At 40.5% G+C, this 14,495-nt stretch overlaps 1 protein-coding gene across 2 annotated transcripts in view; it reads left to right on the forward strand.

Moving 5' to 3' along the window:
- Window positions 1-14,495, forward strand: part of LOC105691393 (synaptotagmin-7) — a 169,508-nt gene that overhangs the window by 17,139 nt on the left and 137,874 nt on the right. The window contains exons 1-2 of one of the 2 annotated variants that reach the window (XM_012409834.3): window positions 464-1,090; window positions 12,246-12,381. The gene's annotated coding sequence lies outside the window, so the exon portion shown is untranslated. Of the gene's footprint in view, window positions 1-463; window positions 1,091-12,245; window positions 12,382-14,495 lie in introns of those variants that run through there. The other variant, XM_012409835.3, reaches the window with a different exon arrangement.

Here is a 14,495-nt window from a genome sequence, read left to right on the forward strand (position 1 = left end):
TCCTCTCCGGTTGGACTTTTTGCATTATCTCGTAGCACGTTACGAGAAACTATTGAAAACGAGTGATCGTCTTCAATCTGAGCGAACTTCGTGCAGCTGCTTGAGAATTATATTTATTGTGAGCGAAAATGAGAAGGTGGCTGCAGGAATTTGCAGATACTTGTCGCGGGGTATAGGTGTTCGATCGAGTTGATATGAAACGACGATAAAAATTCCGGAAATTGACTGACAATGAATTGATATGTTTGCGTTACACGCATCTGCATAAAAGCTGTACGCGAATCGTATGAGGTATACCGTGTAGGTATATATCGTAAAATGATAGCTTTCTGCTTTTCGTTCGGCGCCACGGGGGTGTGTCGACCGGTTGGGCTGCCGCGGAGAATTTGGGGAAAGGTGGTGGCAAACGGGCGCGAGGGTGGTAGCGGGTGGTTACCACCCTTGGTGAGGGTTGGCATCCTCGTAGCAGCAGTGCGACGCGACGCGAGCTTCCACGCGGTCGTCTATAAACCTTTTCTCGCTACCGAATCTTCCTGTAGTGATAGACGCTTGGTTATCAGTTTGATCATATTACATCTTCGATCCTTCATGCGACGGTGATTCGCATTGAACTTGGTGATTTTTTCTTCGATATGTAACTCTAGAGAATAAATGTACTTGACGAAATAACGAAACGGAGGAAAGAGGGATTGCAGAAGAGCGAAATTCGTGGCTGAAGGAAGGGTCGTAATTATCAAAGTTTTTGTGTTTTTATTGCACATCTTTTTTCATCGTTTTTTCCTGTTTGACTCATTGACTAATAATATTTAGTAATGATATAAACGAGTGTTTCAAATTGATGTAAATTTTATGGACGTGCGAGATATTCTTTATTCGAGCAATTCAGTGACTTTACGTTAATGTTCATTGTTAGTGAAGTGCTTGCAGTGAATGTATAGGAGTTTTGGTAGTGAGTCTTAGCATGTAATTTGAAAAAAAGTTCGGTCGTACTCATTAAATATTCGAATGTATATTCCACTGAATCGATCTATAATCAATAATTGGTGAACGAGTTTCGAACCAAAAGACCTTAATATTTCTCAATATCTACGTAAGTTGGAAAAAATTGTGTCACATGATAAACGTTATTACTGTACTATGTAATTTTTGGGAAAATAAGAAAATTTATAATATACGTTCCTCCGATACGCGACGCATACGATCACCGCTAAGATAATTCGTATAAAACAAACATGGCGGACGTCGGCAGAGTACAATAGATTTTTGTCTGCATACATACATGAATATGTCGATTGAAAAATGGCAGAAACGCGACGAGTTACTAAACCTGTAAAATCAAGCCCATATAGTGACAAAAGAGGCGATTACCGAACTCTACGATCCACAATTTAATAATTGCATCAAATTAGTTCATATTCTTGTGAATTTATATTTCTCTAAACTGCTCACAATCTTATTATGTGGTACGGCAATTCCCGCTTGTTAATTAATGCAATTTGTCATCCTTTGATGTTGTCATGATTTTGTTAGTTCAATATGGAAACATGAACGATTCACTTATTTCACGCACAACTTGTACGTGCAAACCTATTATAGATGATTTTTCGAGAGAAAAAAAAAAAAACTGTGCAGATGGCCAGCAGGAAGAGATGATCAAATGGTAAAAATTTATTTAAAATTTTTAAATCTTGGCTGTCATATGCAAGATTTTTCCGAGAGCTGTAATTAACTTGTAACGGAAGATTATCGTGGAATTTCAGCTCTAACTAGCAACTTCGACCATTGACCATCTCTCCCCCTATTTGACCTCGGTTCTCGCCGGATTCCGACTTCATATGCCGTGAGATATTTATTAAAAAAAATTACGCCCGGATGGTATGAATTATTAAAAAAGAAGGGTCTCTCCCTCAGAGGCATCATTCGCACATTCTCGTGTCGTTAGATAAATCATTACCGCTCGACGGAGTGCCGGGTGTTCCAAGTAGTAATTAGTATGTTGGAGTTTGAACTATGCGCTTGAAATTTCATTACAATCAAACTCCTCCTCGAAGAGATATACACCAATCTATCCGCGACCCAGTTTTATTCTTCTGCGGAATGTTCTGAAAGACAAGTAAAAAACATGATCGGAGTGGATGCGCATTCTTCATCTACTTTTTCCACTGTGCAAAAACAACGCAGAGACATTCCTTCGATTGTACGAACAACTTTGATCGACCACTTGAACCTTAGAATCGGAGTGGGTAATTTTATTTCTGAAAAGCATGTACATCCCCAAATGTACAGTAAGATCATAGATATGGTAAGATATACTTTCAGATGTTCGTGAAATATCGTTAATTCGGTTGAAACGTTATTTTCATCAACTGTAACGTACAAACTTGCCGGTGGTCTGTCTAGACGCGCAATGAACATCTGACCGCGAGTCATCATAGATTATCTTTTGTGTTTCAACGTCTAATTCAAAAGTCTACCTCTTACACATCGGCGGAGTGTTATACAATGGTCTTATGGTACACGTGTATGCGTACGTGAGCTTATAGCTGATAGGAACGATAAAATTATCGAGCTGGGTTATCCCGCTTTTGTATCATGAGTTTCGCTGCGTATATATTACGTAATCGCATTCGAAATATTTATCTGATGCAGTGCCATCGGGATCACACGTTGGCGTCTACTTGTGAATTCCACCCCACGCGCCACATATCATAAAAAGCTGAGTGGCTTCCTCTCAAAAAAACCAGGAACAAAACAGAGAATACAAAAAAAAAAAAAAACCCTCCGTCTACATGGATTAATAAAAATTGCGAACGGAAAGAACTCAATGCAATGGCGGATGTGGGGGAAAAAGTTTTCATTCTCTATTCTATTTTGTTGCTTTCATTTATCTATTCTGAATATTTTTGTTCGAAAGCTAAATAAACTTTCGCGAAACGGGACTCCGATAGTCTGATATAAAATTATTTCGATGTGCTTTGAGGTGGTTGGTTCTGTTGTAATTGATCGAATTCGATGATATGTTACATATGAAATGAAAAAGCTTAACTTCTTTGCCTTCTCTTTTCACGTTGAAACGTATTTTTGAAAACACTTGACGTCCTGCGGATGCATTTATATTTTGATATTCTTACAATTCGTTGTGCGGTATCATTTTTTTTTTTTTTTTTTTGCCAAAACCATTATATATACGACCGTCATAGTCGAACGCCATCTTCTCATCCATGATTACTACGTACCGAAATCTTGGATACTTGAAATGCTGAACGCGCGTTATAAATTTTATCGGAACTTTGTCCGTGAAGGAAATAAAAGTTTCTTCAGAGTCTCAGTCTTTCGGAGCCGCAGATGTATATCTGTACATTACCTATACATCCAGTCGAGGATAAACTTTTTCGATTTTGATCCGCTTATATATGAAGTCATATATATCCGCACTTGTGTACTCACAAAAAATATAACGCTCAATCGAATACCTGATCGCATTATGTTATAATTATACAATTATATTCCGGTTAAAATTCATGGTACCCGATGAGAAGAAAAACAACAAGAGTTTGCGAAATATTGAATATTCGAATTACTTTAAAATATTCGAATTTACATACAACTTGAATTAAAACTCGTCAGAATATTGCATTCTATTACATCGATGGATACTTATTCTTATTTGCAGTTGTAGTTGCAGATAATATGATTTCTGGATTAATCGAATTCAACGCGTTAACGGGGTGACAAATATTTATTTTCGACGTTCGGGAAAAATTGTTACACGTACGGCCGCCATCAACCACCAATTTTTCAACCGCGTGCCGCGAACGTTTAAGGCCAAAATTCTATTCCATGGCAAAAATATTCGTGGTAAGTGGCATGTAATACGCCCAGCTCATAAGCCGGAGTTAATTTGCCGTTGATCCTAGATAACGCGCAGAGAACTTTTGAAAATTTAGAGCCACACCGTGCATGTAGTTGTCGGTTGATACGCCAAGAAAGATTGTATCCCTGACTTTATCATTTTTTTTTTTTTCGTTATGCCTGAGTACCATGACACAATATTGCCTTATACAGCGCGATGATTTTTTTTTTTACGTAATAATAACAGCTGTATACGTACATTACGTATACTTGTGAGGGTGAATATTACGCGTATATCATTTTTTTTTTTTATTTTTTTTTTATTTTTCTGAACTCACTTATTCAACCATGCGTATGTACGTATATCAGCCTCGTTATGAGTCGCTCTTTGCACTCGGGTTTTTTCCCTTTTCGTTTGACTTCCCCTTTTTTTTTTTAAGTCTTCCTTTGTGTCCCAGAAAATTTTTCGAGAGCTTAGATAGTACAGTAGTTACAAGCAATAGCCAATCTGTACAGGTCACAGATATTTGGTTTCCACTCGGTGCACCAATTTCTATCTCCTATCCGATCTAATGACAGAGACCTGATTGGAACCTTCTCATAGGCCTGTGGTACCAACCACGCGTAATTCCAACGAAAATATATGGCCAATTACACCGGACGTGGAGGGCGAGCGAAACCCCTCGGAGAATAGAAACCGAATGTGTTCGTTCCGGATTATGAATAATGAATGTACAGCGGGTTCATGTACGAACGCTGAATCAGCCATATTGTCGATAAAACAAAACTCGCGCATCACAAATATCCCAATATTTCTACCATCCGATAGAAAAGATTGATGTCTATTTTTGAATAGTAGTACAATGCTTCGCGTACTCACATCGCGCTCTATAAATTTCTCTCTTCATTTTCCCTGAACTTCAACCTCTCGTTCAAGTACACCTATGACCCTACATTATACAGGTATGTAGGGGAAGTCCGGGCATAGCGAACACCCCAGGCAAAGTGAGTAGTCTCCACTATATCCTAACTCTGAACTATAGAAAAATATATGAATTGAATCAAAACTGATTGGCGCATATTCCTTGACATGAGAAAAAAAAATTAGCGAGAAAAAAAACACGTCGTAGAGTAACTAAAGAGTTAGGGAATAGTGGGAACTATTCAGTTTGCCTGAAGCGTTCACTATGCCCGGACTTCCACTAGTATATGACATGTGCGGTACGCGGTACGTGTACCTCGTCATACCTGATTTTGAAGCTTCGTTGATTTACTCCATACATGAAAATAGAGTACGTGTAAGATGTAACGAAAATCGAAAAACAGCGAATTACGCCGGTTGACTACTATGAAAAAACATTAATGTCAATAAATGGATTAATGGAGTTGGGATATTAAGTATCTAGTTTGGACATTGAATGGAAAATATCATCCCTCATATCATCGGTATTAATTTGTTGTTAAAACTTGAAGATGCCCAGCTCTCCTGTGCCTCGGGGGGTAATAACCAGATATACATATAAATTATCCACTTTGCCAACCGGATTACGGTAGATGAGCAATTATCTCTGACGAGAGTGCGCGCAATTAACAATGATTATAGGCCCATCATGATTAGTTGATTGGATGGTTAGCTTTTTTATATTCAATTAAACGATGTCAGAAATGACATCGATATTATATTCACGATTTTAGAAAAAAGATATCGCCTTTGAAATCGTAAACGTATAACTCACTCGCTATATTATACTTTCGTAGATCTGTTTCTCTTATTTTGGATTCGGGTATTCTTATACATATATATGAATGTAATATGTGTAATATACAGGTCGGATGTCGGCCGATATAAGGGTCGCATTTTGTCAATGGTAGTTACCCTCCTTGTATTGGCAGTCCTATACGGACCCTTATCTGTCTTTTGCGTTTTTTTTTGTTTTTTTGTTTTTTTGATAAACAAAATAAAACCGGACGAAATTTCCAATTGCAGGACGTATGTCAGAACAAATTTGCGGACTCGTCCGATGATCAAATGAACGGAGTGACGTATATATCCTCAAGGCAAACTTCCGTCTAGATTTCTTTTCCACGCATGTGAAACTTAGTCAGCTTTTTCTCTCTTTCTTTTTTTTTTATTTTTCTCGCGGAAGAATACTTTGTTAACGTGATTTTGCGATGTCGAAACTGTGTACGTATTCGGTTGTTAGGGAACCCCGCTTAGATACCCGCGGGAGTCACGTATTTCGGCTGGTTCCCAAGCTCTTACGGATCTCTACTCGTTTCCGCAACTTTTCACGCAACTACCGATTTCGTATACCTAACCCATTATCTTCTTGTTCATGACAAATAACGAATAAATAAACAAACTCTCGCGAGATGTACGCCCCGTACAGCGACGCGTCTATTCGCCTGGTTACGGATATCGGAAAACTATACATTTATATTACTGTATTCAAATATATTAGGTATCATATACGTGCCGATTTGTATTCCACGCGCACGAAATATCGAGAGGATTCAGGCGGACGTAACGCCAACAATTTATTATTTAAGTGGTTACCCACGTAACGTTCGCTGCGGTACACGCGTGAAAGAAACGACACTACGTAAGGCCAGCCAGGTTTGTAACCGGTAAATGGCGCACGTTTTATCATCGTACAAAAATCGTGAAGGGATCAGAAGGGAACGTGCGATGCAGTGTGAGGATCGCCGTCGCGTGTGCAATAATGGTGTATGACTGTATGAACTGCAGGACAAGGTAAATCGATAGTTTGATACACGGGGGAATTGATATCTCTTGTCGCCTACGGCGTACGCAACGATATCGTTCGGTCTATGATACGATCCCATGGTATATGATTGAAGAAAACAATGGCATCTGATTCCTGATTGGTTGCTCAATTTACCGTACCTCCAGCTGAGTATGGAATTAGTTTGCCCTGCATCGCACGTACACACCTACGCAAAGCGTATCTAGACACAGTGGAAAAAAGTCTATCTTTTATTTTTTATCTATTTACAATATACTTGTGTACGTAAGTACCTATACCTATACATCTCTTGTATGGTACATACGGGATAATTGGTATCGGATGGTATTGATATCATGCGGACGAATTTACGTGAAAAACTGTCGCAACACACGATATCTCGTCCGCGTTTGTGAGATTTTTCATTATAAAACAAAGGAAATTCATACAACTTCGTTCGTTCTATTATTCAGTCTTGTTCAGTTTTCTGTGTTCCTCCGAGCTTTTTCTCCTCCGTTTTTTTTTTTTTCTTCTTGTCTTTTTTTCATTTATTTTACCGGCGGCATTCACGAATGCCGGAAACATTTCGAGTAACCCAGGGAGTTTCCTACGATTTGCGATAGCCGCGTATATTCGCTCATAAGAAAATCGAAAGACCCGAGCGGTTGCCTTTTACATCTGCGTCTTATCGATGCGATGTTTTGAAGGTCCATTTAGATGAACATACATTGACATTGGGAGTGCTGTTCGAATGATATATTACATATGAGAAATGCGAGGAAAAATGTTATCGAAACAACGGAAAGTCAGGCAATAGAAATGTCAAGGGGATATGTTTGATGTACAAAAAATTTATGCGAAACGACTTATTCAACCAGCCATGGTTGTTATTCTGTCGAGCGGCCTTTCGGATGTACGGTCGACAACCTCGTTATGATGGTTGATTGTAAAACGTTTCAACTTTGAATCGTTATCGAATAACTTATAGTCGCGAAACGATCCGCAATCATCCTCACCGAGCGTCCGTCCTGCCCTGGAACTATTATAAATAGGAATCGCACGGTTCGAGTATCGCGAAATTTTTTCGAACCGTTGTGTACTCGAGTATGAGTATGTAAGTGCACGAAAGCGTATCGGTATTAATGTTATTGAATTTTCGAAATTTTGATTCCCCGAATTTCTACCGCCAGCGAACGAGTTAAAATATTGGAACAGCGCAAAGCTCGAAGTCAGGGTACGTAATGAAAGAAAATAAATTTGACGCCTGTGTATCTCATGAATAATTATCAGGCTTCAGTCAGGGAGAATTGCAGAGATTCATTCCTCTCAAATCCGAAGTTTCACCGTGTAAAAGCTTCAAAAGTAATCACCTTCGGAATAACCACTGCCAAACTTTCCATTATCATTATAAAATAATAATCGAGGTATACCGTACAGGTGCTTCGTCATGAATGGAATAAAAACACAAAAGCGGGTTGAATACGTATGCCTATGATAAGCGAGAAAACCTCGGAAAAACTTCGACTCATCGCAGTCAGGTATACATGCACGTAGGATAAAAATAAATTCAACCCTTTTAAAACACCATCACTTATTTTTTCCCACGAGCTTCTTTTGAATGCTGATGCGGCCTGCTCGGGCATCGGTATACAATTACGAAAACGTCAATTTTTACGCATGTAGAAAATATGTAGGTCGAAATTCATGGCTTTGGTATATCCGAAAAAATACAGTGTAAAATCGAAATGGAGATTTGGCGAGTAAGTTACAAAATGAACTCGTGGCGTATCACACTTCCCTTTTGACTCGTGGTCAGAATTTTGGCATCGTTCCATTCAACGACTCAACGGGTGAAAACTATCTTTCCGAAGTCTTATTTCAATTCACACTTTCTGTATTCGACAGCGCAAAAGTGTCTCCTGGGATTCGTACGACTTCTTTACCTCTGATATACGCGAAACAGCTACGCTCCCAGAATTCGATAAAAGTGATGCGAGAGAATATAGAGCGAAAAATCTATACCACTCTCCTCCGCGACCAATCTCTTGTTACCGAAAGGGGTGGATTTAGTACATTAACCACTCAATAGCTGGAGTGCAAACGAATCGTGAAACGAATCGATCGTTTTCATCCGAATATCGAGCCAATTACGCACGTGCTGTCCGACAATCCTGCTACGCTGTCAATTGCGTTATACCGAGAGAAAATTCTCAGTAAACCGCAGGTACAATTCAAGTTTGAAGATGCAATGAATAATATTTTCAGGGTTTCAGTCGGATTCGGAATAGCAATGTCGGAGTGGATATAACATCCGTTTAATATCGACAGAGAATGTACATTTCCTCGTTTATTCCTGCTAATATTGGTTGCGACGGTCGCAGTCGTGCATTCACTTGGCGTATTTGCTTTCCTTGGAACTATATCCTCGTGCTTCAGCGACATTTGTAGGTTCCTCCGAGTAGTCTGGCTTGAATATACGTCAACGAAAATGTGGAGGAGCGTTTGTCAATGCCACTACCCCACTGTTATAGTTTGTGTTTATGGCACCGAGTACAATGGGTTTACCGCTGATAAAACAATGGAAAGAATCACGGTCGTGTTTACTTATCTCAACGCGATTTCAGAAGAAGAAAATGTAAAGAAGAGCGAAAGACAAGAACGGAGGAAAAAAACGGACGCAATAAATAGCCACTAAAAATATTAAATTTTCAGGAGGTTTGACGTACTGCACAGAGGCACATTTTCAACTACCGATAAAACTTCTCGTAGCGTATACTCTACCGGAAATTTCTCCGGAACGACACGCACGTCCCTTGGTAATGGCGTCCGTGTATTCGTTGCCTTAATTTCCATTTGCCGTTTCAACATCAGAAACACGAAAGTCAAACGCCAAAAAACTTTCAAAGGCATTAGGGAGGAGGAGGACGACGAGGAAGAGCTAGCGAAGGAGTATTTGCTCTCACTTTATATATTATGCCTACACGGTGTAACGTTTGATCGATACTTTAGTTTAACTCTAATTGTAAGTTTAAAAAAAAAAAAGGAGGAAAAGAAAACGCGATCTGTTAAGGGGAATGAATTTGCGGTCTAGACCATAGAAATTTTTTACTTTCACCACCGAAAACAAAGTTTACGTATAGGAGTCGAAACCGAAGATGCCATTTCATTTTATTCGTTAAATGAAATCAACCAAATTGAAAGCTCGCAAATGTTGCTTCCGTGCATATGTTGTTAGGCGTTAAATCTGACGTCTTGTCATTTCTGAGATGTAAAACGATTTGATACAGATTTTAAGGGTGGTGAACGACGATCATAAAATAACTCGGTGGATGGATTATATTTCACGATGAACATAATTCTGATAAATACCACAGAATGATATTCCCCGGCGACTTTGAATACACGGAGGACTAATTTCGCGTGAAAAATCTCTTCGTAGAGATGTGAGGTAAATAAGCGCTGGATTCCTAGTCGAATGAAAAGGGGTTCGTACAACGTTACCGTAGAATTCTCTTCAAAGGTGTCTCGCTTAGTATCATAAGTATACCGTGCCGAAGTAACTTCGTGCGAAACTTAAGAGCGTCTATTCGCAGATTCGCGGCGTATACGTAGTACATGTACCTAATGGATTATCTTGAGGGTTGCGAAGTTCCCTGCAGCCTGCTCATGTTTGTTTGTTTCCACTTACACCCCCAATATTTTCAATGCTGTCAGAACCACCTGCGTCTGTATGAGACAGGGTTCCGTACGATCTCCGTTGAATTCAACTGGATTTTCTAATTACCTTGTACCCCGTGATAAAGCGGAAGTGAAGAATTTTCACAAACCACGTGTACGACATGTGAAATCACCTGCCTTCCGGCCCTTGGTGCAACAGCTGCCCTCATTTCGATTACCACAAAAATATTCAAAAATGATTCATTCGAACAAAAAGAAATTTGCAATTGTCAGGATACTATTTTCGTTAATTTTTTATCTGATGCAAAAACGACGTTGAACGTGTGATCGACACGGCACACCCTATGCATGTGCGTCGGACAGATCACTGGGAATGAATTAGTTGTTCGTAGTTTATTTCAGCGAGCTTTACCGGAGTTTACAAACTAGCACTACATGTATGACGACGACAGCTTTGTCGGAACACCCTCGGGATACAATGGATCGCGCTTTGCCACCAATGTGAATACAAAGTTTCCGCGGTATACGGTTAATTCCCAAACAGCTAATTTTACAAACGTTGTAATATTCATTCACCTGCAATTCTCACGATCACTCGATCTTTCATTTTATCTCCTATTCTCGTGGAATTGGAATTCCTTCAAATAAATGATGAAATCTGAAATATTTCAGCAAACTTATCGTCCAATAATAACATAATCTCCGTCTGCCCGTTACGCCGGTATTTTCTTACAATTATAATCACACGTGGTTCACGACCTTCGGCTCGGTGGTCGGGAGAGGAGTAGTACATGTCGACGGTGTTGATCCCTTCATTCGTATGTTTCCAACGCTTTTTTATTTCATCAATTTCGGCGGTTGACTTCGCGACGGCTTATTAGAAATCGCGTAACATCTATGGGTATCACAAATACCGGAGATCAAGTATGCATGTGACGTTACGTCCGCCGTTATACGCAAGTGATGTATATTTTCAACGGCGGTGAATGGAGGGAGTAAAATCGACGGCGATCACTTTTTTTAGAATTCAAATCACCCGCATCGATTGTTGGCTCGATTTGATGTTTAATCTTCCATGATATAGACGAGGATCAACGGGACGGCCTGTAAAAGACTCTCATTACACCACCGATAACGGCTTCGTCAGCCCCTCCTTGGCTCACTTCGCAGTTGTCATAAACCTGATCACCGTCCAAATTACCTATCAAGCCGACTATGTCGTCGCGTTGAAATGTCGCATGTTCTCCGCATTCGCACCCTACTCGATGACTTGCCGACGTAATTCACGTACACCCCGTTTCCATCGCATCTCCCGGGCTTCGGCAAATATACGCTTTCAATTCATTATCGTTATTATTATTGTCGCATTGTGCCAAATCTCTATCCGTACCGCTAGCGCGCCGATGATCTCTGATATCGCAAATCCGTTATACACTTGTGCAATGATTGGTGTTGTATAGATTACGTTCACTCCACCAGAAGAGGCTTATGTCTATAACACTTTCAACCGCGCGTGGGATACAGTGTTCAATTTGCAATTCAAATACTCGAAGGTAGAGATGGACGTTGGTATAGCAGTTAAATCCCACCACCCGCGCCCAGTTCGGCCCACCTATACATAAGTTGTTGGTATATACCATGGGAAATTTGTGTAGGATTCAAACTATAGGGGCAGATAACTCGCTCGGGCCCGGACGGGTTAAGTTATATCGCGTTTGTGCCCCATGGGTGAAGCGTGATAATGCTACTCGTAACACGGTGGATCTCTTTCCGCAAATTAATTGGAGCGAATTTTGAGAAAAGGTTTTCGGTTGCCCGTTTAAAATTAAGCGATAGGCTGCTCACGTATCCTCGATAGTCCGGCGAGATTGATACCCCCGCGCGGAACCTCGTGATAATATTCGTTTAAACATGTTCGTCGATTGATCAATTAATTTATGTATTCGTTGTTCTTCCTCGTGTTCGCAGGTGATGTTTTCGACAACTCTCCGACCGCTACGTTGTAGTAAGTTTTCAGTCGAGCAGGTGCCAGTCGTAACCATTTCTCCGCATCGCCAGATGTGGGTTTGAGTTAGATTTTCTACACTGCTGAGCTGACTAACCGGTGAGTAGATTAAAAAAAAAAATATCGTACCCTGGTAAAGCTCGGCCGATTGCATCGATTTTCTCAATCACCGACATCATGAAAATGGGAAAATAAAAAGAAAACGTGATGATAATATAAAAGTAAAACTGAAAGTACTTGGGTAGAATTGTGGGTTGACCCAGATGGCGGTTCACCGAGCACGCATACTTATATCGTACCACGTACACGTGTGTGTATGCGCATAGAAAAAAAAAGATTCCAATTTTCACTCGATGGAGGTGTATAGGTATGTCACCTCTGTCGAACGCCGCGATGGTGAACTATGTGAATTGTTATGTTTCCTGGCTAATTTAATAGCGCCGAACTACGACTTGATTATCGGTCAATTAGATTGATCAAAGTACGATCTGGAGTTGAAAAGATTTTTCCCCTATTTTTAGATGTTCATAGCGAAGTTTGGTGAGATTATTCCTGTTCAGTGTTTATTCAATGCAATGAATATCTAGTACTACAACCGCGTTGCGATACAGGAACATTCCACTATAAAAAGCATCGCCGTAAAACACGTAGGTAGAGTGCGGTCGGTATAATACTCCAGTGAACTCCGAATCCTGCATGAAAACGGGTGGATGAATGTACGTATCATGCAAAGTATTCATAGATACCTATCGCCCCGTATAGCGCGAATCTGGTCCCATACCTTATGCGCTCAGAATATTCATTTTTGGTTCCCTAAGCTTTTCGTCTCCATGTGAAACATTATTTTCCATACTAGGTGGTGGAATGGAAATACGACTTCAACCCTGGAGGCGTCAACTGCTCGACCTTGTTTCTAAAACAAACTTTTATAGTTTTCAAGAACAAACAGTTTGGATATTCTCCTTGAATTTTGCTCCGCCGAATCGCCTAGTATACCTATAGTTCGTATAGCTTCTCCGGTACGGTTAACGTCGAATTTCGCTCCCCTAGCTCGGGCATTCAGCAGTTAATTTTTACCTCCACTGCCGGGATAAACATCTTTTTGATTGATCACCCTCTCGGAACGCGCCTCGCAAGAAATCGCGTTAAAACACAAACCGCAATTAGAGTTACCCCGGGGGAAGTTCCACGACTCTCTTTGATTGTGAGTGGTGTTCCAAATGTTTCTCTTAAAACTAGTTTTCGGAGGAAATCTAAACTCGGACAGTTTTTACGAATTTCAAGGTCGCAGCCACGTCAATGGTTATCCTTACCCCGAATAGGATGCTTAAAATCTATTCCACTCATACGCGCACCGTGGAATCCGTTTGTCAAGTTTACTGTCACGGGCAGGGGTGGAATACTCCTTTGTCTTGACGGCGATACAGCTGAATTTCAAATCTCCAAACTTAATCATAAACAAAATACTCTCGAGGGTACCGTGGAACGATGGTCGTCAAACTTTGCCCAGCCAATGGGGTTCGAGTATTGTCGTTCCAAGGGTCTCTGGGGTGTCGTTACTCCCGCTCCTAGATTCGACGGAATTGCTACCGACGACATGGTGCAGATTCACAGGTCCCCAAAAGTTTTTCGGACCACTTCTTGCCCTCTATTCCTTTCCTCGGCTTGTCATCGGTCTCCGAAAAGACGTGTTTTTCGGAAAATTTAACCGTTCGCACTGACTCGAATTACTACTTCTTGCGCAAGCCCAACGTTTGCGTTGGTACAGTGAGGATCAATGAGGAGAATTTCGAATTAACATACCTCGCCGTGCAATTTCAAAGCTACAATATAAGGTAGTTTTATTTTGTTCACAATATAGGTAACGTGTGTACCTACATATCGCGGCGCGTACGTTATATCGCTCGGAGAGCAATTACACGAGATGAAAAGAAGTTTCATCTTCGTATCGCCGCGTTTTAGTTGTTCCCGTTCCACAAAGTCCTCGCTGTTTTTGTAGCAGTCGAGCGAAAGAATTTGAGATAAACTCGCAATCAGGAAACAGGAGCAGAAAGTTATATACCGGTATTGTTAACGAGACCGTTGTACGTATCTGTCGAGAACTAACAACCAGAAGGAAGTAACCCACAAGTCGTGAACTCGCTTCCATTTTCTTTGTTTTTTTTTTTCGCTTTTATGAAACAAACCCTCATGGCGCTCGAAATCTGTGAACA

The sequence above is a fragment of the Athalia rosae genome, chromosome 1 (genome assembly GCF_917208135.1).
Source record: "Athalia rosae chromosome 1, iyAthRosa1.1, whole genome shotgun sequence".
Taxonomy (NCBI): Eukaryota; Metazoa; Arthropoda; class Insecta; order Hymenoptera; family Athaliidae; genus Athalia; species Athalia rosae.